Raw genomic sequence first — 13,663 nt, 5'->3', positions numbered from 1 at the left:
TTCTTGTTGTTCATCGAAAGGATGCAAAACAAAGAATAGGAGTCATGTCAGAGCTTTAAACATTTTTTTTTGCAGAATTAGCATTGGGGTTAAAAATGGCATGGGTCATTTGGAAACATCAAATGATAGCTTATTGTATGTTTATTTAATTTCCCAAAGATATTGAATAACATAGTCTATGGTTTTCTTATTGATAGAGAAAACATGGTCTTCAAAGGCTATAAAAGGCTTTAACTGCAAATAAGTGGTGCTTCTTATGACCAAAACAATGTAACTAAAGATTTTACATTGAGGGATAGGAAAATGAACCATGAATTGATCTCCAAATATCTCCAAAGGTGGCACCACTTATTGCAATGAACCAAAAAACAAAAGAAAAAATATTAAATAAAGAGACAAAATAAGCAAACAACCTTAATATTTTTCCATTCACCTCATTTTGTCTTATACTTAAGCTATAATATAAAAAACATCAATTCAATTCACTAGAAGACACAAAAATAGTTGTAAAATATTATGAAGTTAGTGTTCCTCCAACTGATAAATGAGAAAAGCCACAACAATCTTATGGGAATTATTGGAGGGTTACAACACATAGAGCCTAGACGAATTGAAAGCAAACAAGAAGACTCAATGGGAGGAAGTTATTGCACATCCATTTTTGGAAATCGAAGTGTGTGATATGTATTTGATGATCTTTGCAAATCACATAGAACACTGAACTGATGCGTAGATTGCATTTTTGCATCGTGAATATTTATAGCACTTTGAGAGTAACTGCACTCTTTCTTTGAAACCTTCTTAGATGAATCTTCAAAGTCACAATAGAAAGCTTTGACATAGAAAAACTTACAAAACTAGTCAACCTTCAGTCTGAGAGTTAGATGAGCTCAGCTCAGAAGTAGTACTTATAGTGCTACTGATTGCATTATAGGCTACCATTAGCATTGGGAGTACTAATTCAGAGCTAAGCTCATTTGGCTCTGAAGTTGATGGTTGATTAGTTTTGTAAGTTTTTGTGCACCAAAGTTATCTATTATGATTTTTAGGATCCACCTAATAAAGGTTTTAGAGATAGATTGCAGTGGTTCTAAAAGTGTCATAGATATTGCATGATAAGGGGTTGCAGTATGATAAAACAAGTTCAACACTTTATTTGTCAATAAGTATGTTTTCTAAAGATCATCAATTATATGTTACACATGTCAGATTTTAGAAATGAAAGTACAATAAATTGCTTACAATATTTCTAAAACTTTGAGAGTAATTGTAATATACTCTTGATGCACAATAAGTAGCGTTGGCCGTAAAACATGGGTGAGGAGGGATTGATAAGGCAGGCAGATTCTGAACCTGTTCTTTGATCCTTTTGACGGGAATCCAATCTTGTTGGTTCAGCCTTTTCTCTCATGTTGGGCTAGTTTTGCCATAAAGTGGGACAAGTAATTTGCCAAGATTAGGAATGAAGCTCCTAGCATAATTTAATATTCCTAACCAGGATCATAGGCCAGTTTTTGTTGCTAAATCCGCTTCTTGCTTCTCTACAATCCTCTTGATGATGTTGGGTTGTAACCGTATTTCCCCGTTACCAATGATTGCTCCGAGAAATTCAATTTGCTTCTGCCCGATTGTCATTTTGGTAGGGCTTAGAATGAGTCCATTATCCTTGCATCTTTCTAACAGGATGCGCAGATGCTTTGCATGCGCATCTTCTGTTTCAGAGAAGACTAGAATGTCATCTATGTAAACGGCAATGAAATTTTCTGTTCCTCTAAAACAGTTATCCATTTTTCTTTGGAAAACTGCATGGGCATTTTTCAACCCGAATGGCATGACCAGCCATTTAAATAGCCCTTGGGGTACCCAAAATGCTGTGAGTGGTATAGATCCCGGATCCATCATGACTTGATGGAAACCACTTTTTAAATCAAACTTAGAATAGATTTTGCTACCTGATACTTTTATGATAATTGTATTGATACCTGGTAGCGAGTACTGGTCCTTTTCTGTATTGTCATTGAGGCGTTTGTAGTTGAAGACCATTCTTTCTTTCCCCTTCTTCACTTCTCCTGTTTGGGGGTCTTGGGTAGTTCCAGAATGTACTATTATGGCAGTTGTCCTGTGCTGACACTTTGATGGCCGAATCACTCCTAGCTTTAGCAGTGATGAGATGTGTCGTTCAAATGAGTCCTTCATTTGTGGTGTGACATGCTTCAAAGGCTTGTCTTCAATGATAAAATCTGGATTTTTCAAGGTAATTTTGCATGTTACCTTGTTTTTTGACCAGTGTTTGAGGGGCTCTTCTCCAATATATCCTGCTTCTTTGAGCTTTTCCATGATGGGTTGGAACTTGGCTTTGAAATTCTGAGGCGTTGGTCCTGCTGTATATAGGACTGATTCTTGGAGTTGGATATATTCGAGATCATCAATTTCTTCAATGAACGAAGAAAGGATTGCCTGCTGTTGTGTGTTGATGGTGGTGACATTCTTGTAGAAGGTGATAGTGTCTCCTTCGATTCTTAGTCCACCTTGCATAGTTCGGATAAAGTTACAGCCAATGATCATTTGAATTTCGCCTCCCAGCCTCATAGGAAAGGCGTATGTGTAGGGAACTCTGAACTGGTTCTCCCCTATGATCATTTGTCCATACTTTAGCTTCTTGTTGGCGTCTTGTTTGGAGTTAACGCCGGTAAACTGAACAGTGAAAGTATTATCCTCAAGGGCTTCTTGAGGCACAAAATTTTCGTCAATGCAGCATGTTGTTGCGCCAGTATCTAGGATTGCTCTGACGGAGAAGGATTTAACTCCTGGAATTTCAATTTGCGCAGTGAGGTTGTAGAGACGATTTTTTATGAACCTCACTTTTCTTGTTGCTGCGTTGGCAATTTCCTCATGTAGGATCTTTTCTCCCTGTAGAACAAAATAGTTATCATCGGTAGAAAGGATCTTCTTACCATTTTGTTCCTTTTGTTTGTCTGCAAGAGTTAATTCTTCGAGATCATTGGAGAGATGTTTGATTAATAATTGATCTCGGAGGTATTGATTTTCCTTCTTCAAGCGGCTGATTTCTGCTTCGCACCAGATAATATATTCTGATTGTTGCAGGATTAGTTTGTGGAAGGAGGAGGGCTGTTCTGTTGTCTGCTACACTGGCTCAACAGGGACTTCCTTTTGGAAATAGTATGGGCCACAGAGATTATAGACAACAATCAAACATAATGGGTAGTTGATTCATGCCCGCTCAATTGACTGCCTCTTACAGCAGGTGCAAGTTGGATTGTCGACTTGATGATTGTGCTGCCACTCATGATTGCAGGTCATCTGATGTGGGGGTAGTTTGATTTGAGGACGGTAGCCTCCGTCTTCTTCTCCTAGCATGTTTATACTGAGGGTCTGTGTGAGATGCTCTAGTGATTCATCTATATCTTCATTCTCTGAGATGGAATATATTGCATCACTGAGTTCCTCGCCTTCCTGGATAGAAACAATGTCATGATCTTCTGGTAGATCAAGTCCCTCAAAAATAGCTACCCTTTTTATATTTCTTTGATCGTTGGGGCATTCTCTGGCGAAATGCCCTTCCTCGCCACATAAGTAGCACTTGCATTTTTGTTTCGAAGTAGGTGCTTTCTTTTCTCAATTCAGGCATGTGTTGGATGTGGCTTTCCCCTGTAAGTAGTAGATCTTCGTATGCCGTATCTCCTCGGGGCAGGGTTGTTATAATACCCTGGAATTGGTATTTGAGAGCAGAAGGATAGATTCTTTAGAGATCTTTTGAATGCAGCATCCTTGCATTCCTGCTCTAGGTACTGATATGTGAATAGGATCCGTGGGGTGAGTCCTATTGTAACGCAGGGATAATTGGCATCAAACGCTTGTTTGATTCTATTTCCTAGGTCACCTAGCATTTTCATCCAATACTTTTCAGAGAGTTCTGGGCTAATAAACATTCTCCCAGATTTTGCTGCTAATCGGAGGTAATCATTCATGTACAGAATGATATTTTTCATGTTGGCACAGGATAGTTTTTCAAGGTCTCGATATGCTTGATCCTGTATTCCTGTTGTTCCCTGTGTTGGATCCTCCAATGAGAAAACCCTGCGCATCTGTGACAGGATATTTTGGGTGCCTTCTCGACCATCTGCAGTGGCAATTAGGGCTTCATACTCAGTTCGATATTCCATTCTCCATTGTATCCAGATTAATTTCTCGATTTCACCGAGCAAGTTTTCCATAAATTCTGCTTTATCTCTGGCATCCGAGAATCCTTTTTCCGAAACTAAATTTTTGGTTATGGACTCCCATCTCGAAAACACATCATGAAATAAACCTATTTGAGCTGGGATGACAAAAATTACCCTGGTTGATTGGGCAGCAGTTGGCAAATTCCACATTTCGTCATTTCTTCCTCCTCGAAATTTTGTGCGACTGCTGGAAGGAACATCTATATTGGGCCTGATGGGGGGTGTTCTTCCTGTAGCTGGGGGGTATCCTGGCATGCTCATGGATATTTCTGCCGGAGGATTGTATGGCGACTGTGCGGTAGTTGTTCCTGAGGTTGCCGAAGCGACTATTGAAGATAGTTCTTTCATCTGAGGATATTCATATTCATTGAGTACGAACACTTGCTCTTGACATGCCCAAGGGTTTATGAATTCCTCGGGGTCTTTATCGGAGTCATATTTTGGCATTGGCTCAGGTCCCTGCTGAGTGGCAAGGTATTGATAATACGCCATATCGTCTTCCTCCTCCTCTTCTTCTAGGAGAGCTAAAACGGTGTGTTTCGTAATTTCAGCTTCGTTTTCTCCTTCAACAGTAGCGGGTTCATATTCGGAAAACCGAAGGGATATGCGTCTGTCAACTAGGTTTGATGTCTCCATTTCTGTTGGTTGCATGGGGATCGAGGCTGATGAGGGTCGGATAATCCAGTTGAGACCCTGCATGTCCTGATTGTTTATCCTTCTTCCCGGGATAGCAGTTACTCCATGGCTTGCCAGATAATCAGTGACATGGCTGATTTGGTAAGCAAAGGCCATATTAGGTGTGTTGGAGAGTCCTATTAATCCTCTTGTAAGGATTAGGTTTGCCTCCCCATTTCTCCAATTAGTGTATCCTCGAGTCTGAATGGAGATTTGGAAGTGACGGTAGAAGTCTCCAAGGGTTAAGATTGTGTCGGGGATGATAAAAATAATTTGATTTCCCCTTGACAAATCTACTTCCATAGTGGCGAATATGGCTTGGTCATTCTGCCATCTGTTGTCCCGGAATACAACCAATGCGTGCGTGCCTTCGTCCCTCCTGTGTAGGATTTGTAGCCTGATTTGTGCTAATCCGATATGGATAAATCAGAAATTGCTTCGATACAACGCCTGATAGCTTTCCGGTTGTATGAATGGCCGATCCACCTGTTGATCGTCGAGGCAAGAGATTGCTTCCTCCGATAAGTGTTGATAAACACGATGTTGGTTGGTATTGCTGCGAGCAGAGTATAAAACTTCGGCTGGTACCATGTTTGCTCTTTCTCGCAAGGATCTTGCCAGCTGCTGTTCTGGTTGCAGCTGTTCTTCTAGAATCTCCTGATGGTTACGCCGTATCAGCGAGTTGATTCTTCGCTGAAGATTCAGGCGCCTCCTTTGCCCGGTGCGGTAGCCTCGGATCTGATCTTCAAACTCTGGCTGTGAGTTTGAGATTTGAGTTTGAGAGGAGCTAACCGATGGTCGTCGATCCATCCTTAAGTTTCTTTTTCTCGTCTGCTAGGATGGTGTAGGGATCTTTGACGACGTGAAGTTTGACTTTCTTTTCGGCTGGTTTGCCTATTGAAAGGTTCTTGAATTTTCTTCCGAGTTCGTCTATCAAGGAATCTGATAGAGCGTCTTCTTTGGGAGTTGCTACCTTGAGTATGTTCGAGAGCTCACCTATTGTAGCTACGAGCTGTACTTGGTTGTCGATCACTTGGGTGATTAACTGAATCAAGGTGTTGTTTTGCTTGATCAGGGTAGAAGTTGCAGCTCCTACTGTGGAATTGTCTGATGGTTTGGCGTAAGCAATAGCTAGTGGTTCAACAGTATTTGTGATTGAAAGGGCTTTCTTGATGGCAAGATTGTCATTCATGAGAGTTGCCTCTTGATTTTTGTAACTTTTGTTTCTACTGTTTGGGTTCGTTCTTCAAGAGAAACCAAGTAATTCAGAATGGTATTCTGAACGGGACTTTCTGAAGAGGTATATGAAGGAATAGATTTGGTTTGTGAAAATAAGCTTGAGAGATGACTAATCTGAGCTTCTAATCGCAGACAATGGTTTTTCAAGCTGAGAAGTTTGGTCTGAATGTCTGCAAGTGCAGAGAGTATCCTTTGAGTTTCTTCTATCTTGCCAAATAGGATTTAGGGTTTTAGGTTTAGTTTTCAAAAGCAAGGTGGTGCGCAACTTATGACCTTTGTGAAGGCTTTCTCTAGCCTGAAGGGTCTGGGTCTTTAACACGTACTTGCCTGACTACTAAACTTTAACCAAAAACTGAAACAAGAAGGAAGGAAGAAGATCAAAGATCGGGCTCTTACTTGTAGATGTTAATCTCTGATACCAAACAGCGTGGCTGTGAATATTCCGTAATCCGTAGAACGAGAAGAATGCACAAAGCTAGAATGAAGGAAAAGCCTTCAAACGGAATGCTGGAATTTTATTTGAAAGAGGAGACGATGCTCCAAGCTTTCAGAAACACAAGTAAGAACTTAGACACTGGAAGAGAAGAATCCTTGAGGGCGTCAAGATGATGCTTCACCTTCGGCTAGAGCTCCTTATATAGAATAAGGGAGCCTCTCACTACGCGCCGAGAAGACGCCTGAAAAGATAAGGGTAACGCGTGGCACAGACGCCGACGCTACTCGACAAAAGTGCAAAAGCAAAGACGCGTAAAATAAAGTGGGACGCGTGGCACAGACGCCGACGCTACCCGACAAAAGTGCAAAAGCAAAGACGCATAAAATAAAGTGGGACGCGTGGCACAAACGCCAACGCTACTTGACAAAAGTACAAAAGCAAAGACGCGTAAAATAAAGTGAGATGCTGTTTATATGCTAATCTTTTTGCCATTCAGGAGAAGAACGAGATGATGGGCTAGTGTTCTGAATCGCTCTAGATGGGTCTGAAGGCATCCTCTAATGTCAGACCAATAATTGTCTTTGGACGAGCATTTGGTACAGACAGTAAGCTTAATCTTTAATAATTCTTCAAGACTTTCAAGATTGGCTTGAGCTTGGATGCACAAGGCTTTCTCAAGGCGGTCCATTTCTCGTCCAAGTTCATTGAAGCGGTCTAGAGGAATGCTTTTGGACTCGGCTTCATCTTGGTATCCCCAGTATTTGGCAATTTCTGGGTGACGCTGCTTGGCTAGCATTTTGTACCTGTTGACGAGCATCGGTCCTGGTTGCATGAAGGCTAGTCCTTCCCATTCTGGCTCAGAAATTCGTCTGGCTTGAGCCATGCTTTCTGAGCTGTAAGGAGATGTTATTTTACACAGATTAATGTTTGCAGAAAATAAAACTTAAAACTAATTTGTACAAACTGGTGGGACTAAAACATTAATTGTTGACTCTGTGAATTCTCTTCATGATCTCTTTGAGGTGGGAAATTATGTCTTCGATGTCATGGCTCATAGGCTGGCGTGTGATACGCCAGTAGTTGGCTTTGCTGGCAGATCGAAAATTTGTGCATGAAGTAGGTGCTTTCTTTTCTCAATTCGGGCATGGGTTGGATGTGGCTTTTCCCTGTAAGTAGTAGATCTTCGCATGCCGTATCTCCTCGGAGCAGGGTTGTTATAATACCCTGGAATTGGTATTTGAGAGCAGAAGGATAGATTCTTTAGAGATCTTTTGAATGCAGCATCCTTGCAGTCCTGCTCTAGGTACTGATATGTGAATAGGATCCGTGGGGTGAGTCCTATTGTAACGCCGGGATACTTGGCATCAAATGCTTGTTTGATTATATTTCCAAGGTCACCTGGCATTTTCATCCTATTCGGCAAGATAGAAGAAACTCAAAGGATACTCTCTGCACTTGCAGACATCCAGACCAAACTTCTCAGCTTGGAAAACCATTGTCTGCGATTAGAAGCTCAGATTAGTCATCTCTCAAGCTTATTTTCACAAGCCAAATCTATTCCTTCGTATACCTCTTCAGAAAGTCCCGTTCAGAATACCATTATGAATTACTTGGTTTCTCTTGAAGAACGAACCCAAACAATAGAAACAAAAGTTACAAAAATCCAGAGGCAACTCTCATGAATGACAATCTTGCCATCAAGAAAGCCCTTTCAATCACAAATACTGTTGAACCACCGGCTATTGCTTACGCCAAACTATCAGACAATTCCATAGTAGGAGCTGCAACTTCTACCCTGATCAAGCAAAACAACACCTTGATTCAGTTAATCACCCAAGTGATCGACAACCAAGTACAGCTCGCAGCTACAATATGTGAGCTCTCGAACATACTCAAGGCAGCAATCCCAAAGAAGACGCTCTATCAGATTCCTTGATAGACGAACTTGGAAGAAAATTCAAGAACCTTTCAATAGGCAAACCAGCCGAAAAGAAAGTCAAACTTCATGTTGTCAAAGATCCCTACACCATCCTAGCAAACGAGAAAAAGAAACTTAAGGATGGATCGACGACCATCGGTTAGCTCCTCTCAAACTCAAATCTCAAACTCACAGCCAGAGTTTGAAGATCAGATCCGAGGCTGCCGCACCGGGCAAAGGAGGCGCTTGAATCTTCAGCGAAGAATCAACTCGCTGATACGGCGTAACCATCAGGAGATTCTAGAAGAACAGCTGCAACCAGAACAGCAGCTGGCAAGATCCTTGCGAGAAAGAGCAAACATGGTACCAGCCGAAGTTTTATACTCTGCTCGCAGCAATACCAACCAACATCGTGTTTATCAACACTTATCAGAGGAAGCAATCTCTTGCCTCGACGATCAACAGGTGGATCGGCCATCCATACAACCGGAAAGCTATCAGGCGTTGTATCGAAGCAATTTCCGATTTATCCATATCGGATTAGCACAAATCAGGCTACAAATCCTACACAGGAGGGACGAAGGCACGCAAGCATTGGTTGTATTCCGGGACAACAGATGGCAGAATGACCAAGCCATATTTGCCACTATGGAAGTAGATTTGTCAAGGGGAAATCAAATTATTTTTATCATCCCCGACACAATCTTAACCCTTGGAGACTTCTACCGTCACTTCCAAATCTCCATTCAGACTCGAGGATACACTAATTGGAGAAATGGGGAGGCAAACCTAATCCTTACAAGAGGATTAATAGGCAGACTCTCCAACACACCTAATATGGCCTTTGCTTACCAAATCAGCCATGTCACTGATTATCTGGCAATCCATGGAGTAACTGCTATCCTGGGAAGAAGGATAAACAATCAGGACATGCAGGGTCTCAACTGGATTATCCGACCCTCATCAGCCTCGATCCCCATGCAACCAACAGAAATGGAGACATCAAACCTAGTTGACAGACGCATATCCCTTCGGTTTTCCGAATATGAACCCGCTACTGTTGAAGGAGAAAACGAAGCTGAAATTACGAAACACACCATTTTAGCTCTCCTAGAAGAAGAGGAGGAGGAAGACGATATGGCGTATTATCAATACCTTGCCACTCAGCAGGGACCTGAGCCAATGCCAAAATATGACTCCGATAAAGACCCCGAGGAATTCATAAACCCTTGGGCATGTCAAGAGCAAGTGTTCGTACTCAATGAATATGAATATCCTCAGATGAAAGAACTATCTTCAATAGTCGCTTCGGCAACCTCAGGAACAACTACCGCACAGTCGCCATACAATCCTCCAGCAGACGTATCCATGAGCATGCCAGGATACCCCCCAACTACAGGAAGAACACCCCCCATCAGGCCCAATATAGATGTTCCTTCCGTATCTAGGATTGCTCTGACGGAGAAGGATTTAACTCCTGGAATTTCAATTTGCGCAGTGAGGTTGTAGAGGCGATTTTTTATGAACCTCACTTTTCTTGTTGCTGCGTTGGCAATTTCCTCATGTAGGATCTTTTCTCCCTGCAGAACAAAACTGCTATCATCGGTAGAAAGGATCTTCTTACCCTTTTGTTCCTTTTGTTTGTCTGCAAGAGTTAATTCTTCGAGATCATTGGAGAGATGTTTGATTAATAATTGATCTCGGAGGTATTGATTTTCCTTCTTCAAGCGGCTGATTTCTATTGGAAGCCGAGATCCTCACAAGTGTCCTTGAAGATCTTGAAAGGCTTCAGAAGATACAGGAACTGAAATGGACGGCAAATTTTCGATCTGCCAGCAAAGCCAACTACTGGCGTATCACACGCCAGCGTATGATCCATGACATCGAAGACATAATTTCCCACCTCAAAGAGATCATGAAGAGAATTCACAGAGTCAACAATTAATGTTTTAGTCCCACCAGTTTGTACAAATTAGTTTTAAGTTTTATTTTCTGCAAACATTAATCTATGTAAAATAACATCTCCTTACAGCTCAGAAAGCATGGCTCAAGCCAGACGAATTTCTGAGCCAGAATGAGAAGGACTAGCCTTCATGCAACCAAGACCGATGCTCGTCAACAGGTACAAAATGCTAGCCAAGCAGCATCACCCAGAAATTGCCAAATACTGGGGATACCAAGATGAAACCGAGTCCAAAAGCATTCCTCTAGACCGCTTCAATGAACTTGGACGAGAAATGGACCGCCTTGAGAAAGCCTTGTGCATCCAAGCTCAAGCCAATCTTGGACAAGTAAATCTTTGCAAAAACTACAATGTATCTTTGATACATTTTTAAATTAATCTTGAAAATCATAATAATAATTTTGATGTAGAAAAACTTATAAAACCAGTCAACCTTCTACCTTTAGAGTCATATGAGCTCAGCTCAGAAGTAGTACTTCCAGTGCTACTGATTGCATTATAGAAAACCAGTAGCGTTGGGAGTACTACTTCTGTGCTGAGTTTATATGACTTTGAAGGTTAGCTAGTTTTATAAGTTTTTATACATCAAAGTTATCTATTATGACTTTCAAGATTCACTTGAAAAAAATATGAAAGATGATTATAGTTGCTCTAACAATGTGGCAAATATTGTATGACAAAGAGTTGTAGTATGGTGCAGAAGTTCAATACACCATATGTTATGTAAATAATTTTTGTAAACATCATCAAATATATGTTATACATGCAAATTTTTGTAAACGGGACGACAACGTTTTGCTTGCAATATTTGTAAGAGATCTTTGATGCATACAAAGTTACAAAAACGTTACCCTTGGAGTTGGATGAGCTCAACTCAGAAGTATTCCCAACACTACTCATTGCATTATAGGGGACCAACAACATTGGGGTTGCTACTTCTGAGCTTAACTCATCTAGCTTTGAAGATGTGGGTTTGTTATATATATATATTTCACATAGTTTATGAAAATGAAAGTATAATAAATTGCTTGAAATATTGACAACACTTTGAAAGTAACTACAATATGTCTTTGATATTTTTCTTATAAATCTCAAAATCATAATAGAAGACTTTAATTCCAAAAAGTTTATAGAACTAGTCATCCTTCAACTTTAGTGCCGAATGAGCTTGACATAGTAGCACTCTTGCACTGCTGATGCATACATATATCCTATAATTTTTTTCGTAGCTATGCAAATTCTTCCTTATTTATTTATAAGGGCTCATAATGCATTACTATGAGAAATCAGTCCAGCACATTTAAGGAGTTTATTCTTTACTTAGCCACCTTTTGCAATGACTAATTTAGACTATATTCATTATTTTCTTGGTATTGTGGTGAAGCATGAGATAATTACCATCTTCTCAAACCAGGCACATTATGCTGCAAATACTAAATGTAGCTAATATAGTGAATTCCTATAAACCATGTATCATGCCCATGGATATTCCTGATACTGCAGACAAGATAGCCCACAAATTTCAGACCCTTACATTTTATCGAAATTAGTTGGCAGTTAGAATTTCATATGAATATTGGAGATTCCTCATACTGCAGACAAGGTAGCTCACAAATTTCAGACCTTACATTTTATTGAAATTTAGTAGGCAGCTTGCATTTCAGATGTTATAAAGTTTAGATATGTAGCAGGACCAAATATTGTCTACAGTCTGAACCTTGTGTTTAACTTTCAATTTAAAAGAAAACATGTCAAAGCTAGACTACAGCATGGTATCCATCTCCAATCCTCTTCTTCATTCATTCTTTGTGCTTTTACATGCCGATCTACTACTATTTATTTGTATATCTTCTATCACTTGGTCCAAATTGTGTTTCATGGCCATAACTTAGAGACTTTAGGTCCCATTCCATCTCCAAAGCGGGATATCCAAGCCTTCACTTTTGTTGTTGTTGAATTAACATGGGTGTCATACATTTTAAGAGATCATAGTATTTTTATCTTGCATACCAATTTTTGACTGATATTCTCTCCCTTTTCCACCAACGAACACTGACCGAATATCCCAATGACTGACACACTTTTATATCTTTTAACAAAACATATTGAACTTGACTAGATATATGTCATTATGCTGACTATCATTTCATCGTCAACTTTGTGCATGTATCCTTCTCCAACTTATTTCCTCATTCAAAAGGAATCACAGATCTTTTCACTAAACCATTGGAATGAGATGAAAGAGAAAAGAGAGAGGCTCTGGAGTGAGCATTTTTCCACTAGCGAAAGCATGCCTATGCGGTGGGAGGGGGTGGGGGAGGTTTTCATGGAGATGGAAAGGAGTGTAGGGGAGATGACAATGGACGCAGAGTTCCCACCTTTGGGGACTAACCATGGGGAAAGAGGAGTTATCGACACAGAGGTACATGTGGGTTTCAGCTTGTGGGCTCTCATAGTGGAAAGGGGTGGCTGTGAAGATGGTAGACATCCCTCCTCTTGAAGTGCGGGAGGTGCAAGGGAAGAAGAGGCTCTTCATCCCAAAAGACTCATACCAAAAGCTGACGAAGCCCTTTGAGTATTCGACAATCACAACCCTGCCTGGTGGAATAGGAAGAAGTAAGATCAATTACCCCTATATCTTTGTTTCATTGTGTGAGCAATGGAAAGGCTTTGGGAGCCTCTGGTTTACTACCACTAGAGAAGGGAACTTTCTTATTCGTGATGACAACGAGGATGCTTTCAACGGTATTCTTGCTCCCAAATGGTAGATGGTGGGGGGGGGGGGGGTCGAGGGCTGGTAATGAACCGATGGAGGCCAAGCTAGCTGCTCAAGATTGAAGTAGCAAATATAGTTGGAATGTGGGTTTGCTTTCCAAAATTTCCCATGTTAGGGATTTGGCATATCTAATTGGAGCCAGGTTCGTGGGCATTGACAATTTTATGAAGGCAATGGATTTGCTTGCTGTTTGATTGAAGATCCCCATGGCTTTGCTCCAGTGGGGGAGATGGAAATCGAGGTTGTGGTCTAGGTGATCAAATACAAATAAAAAATCAAGTTTTGTAATGCTTGTGGTTTGATCAATCATTCGTTGGTGAACTGTGATGGCCGTTGAAGGGCTCCAAACAAAACCACCCTAGAGAAGGATGAATGGAGTTTATAGTGAGGATGGCGAAGAAGACGCAAAACC

The sequence above is a fragment of the Nymphaea colorata genome, chromosome 8 (assembly GCF_008831285.2).
Source record: "Nymphaea colorata isolate Beijing-Zhang1983 chromosome 8, ASM883128v2, whole genome shotgun sequence".
NCBI classification, from domain to species: domain Eukaryota; kingdom Viridiplantae; phylum Streptophyta; class Magnoliopsida; order Nymphaeales; family Nymphaeaceae; genus Nymphaea; species Nymphaea colorata.
This window is presented reverse-complemented; position numbering follows the sequence as displayed.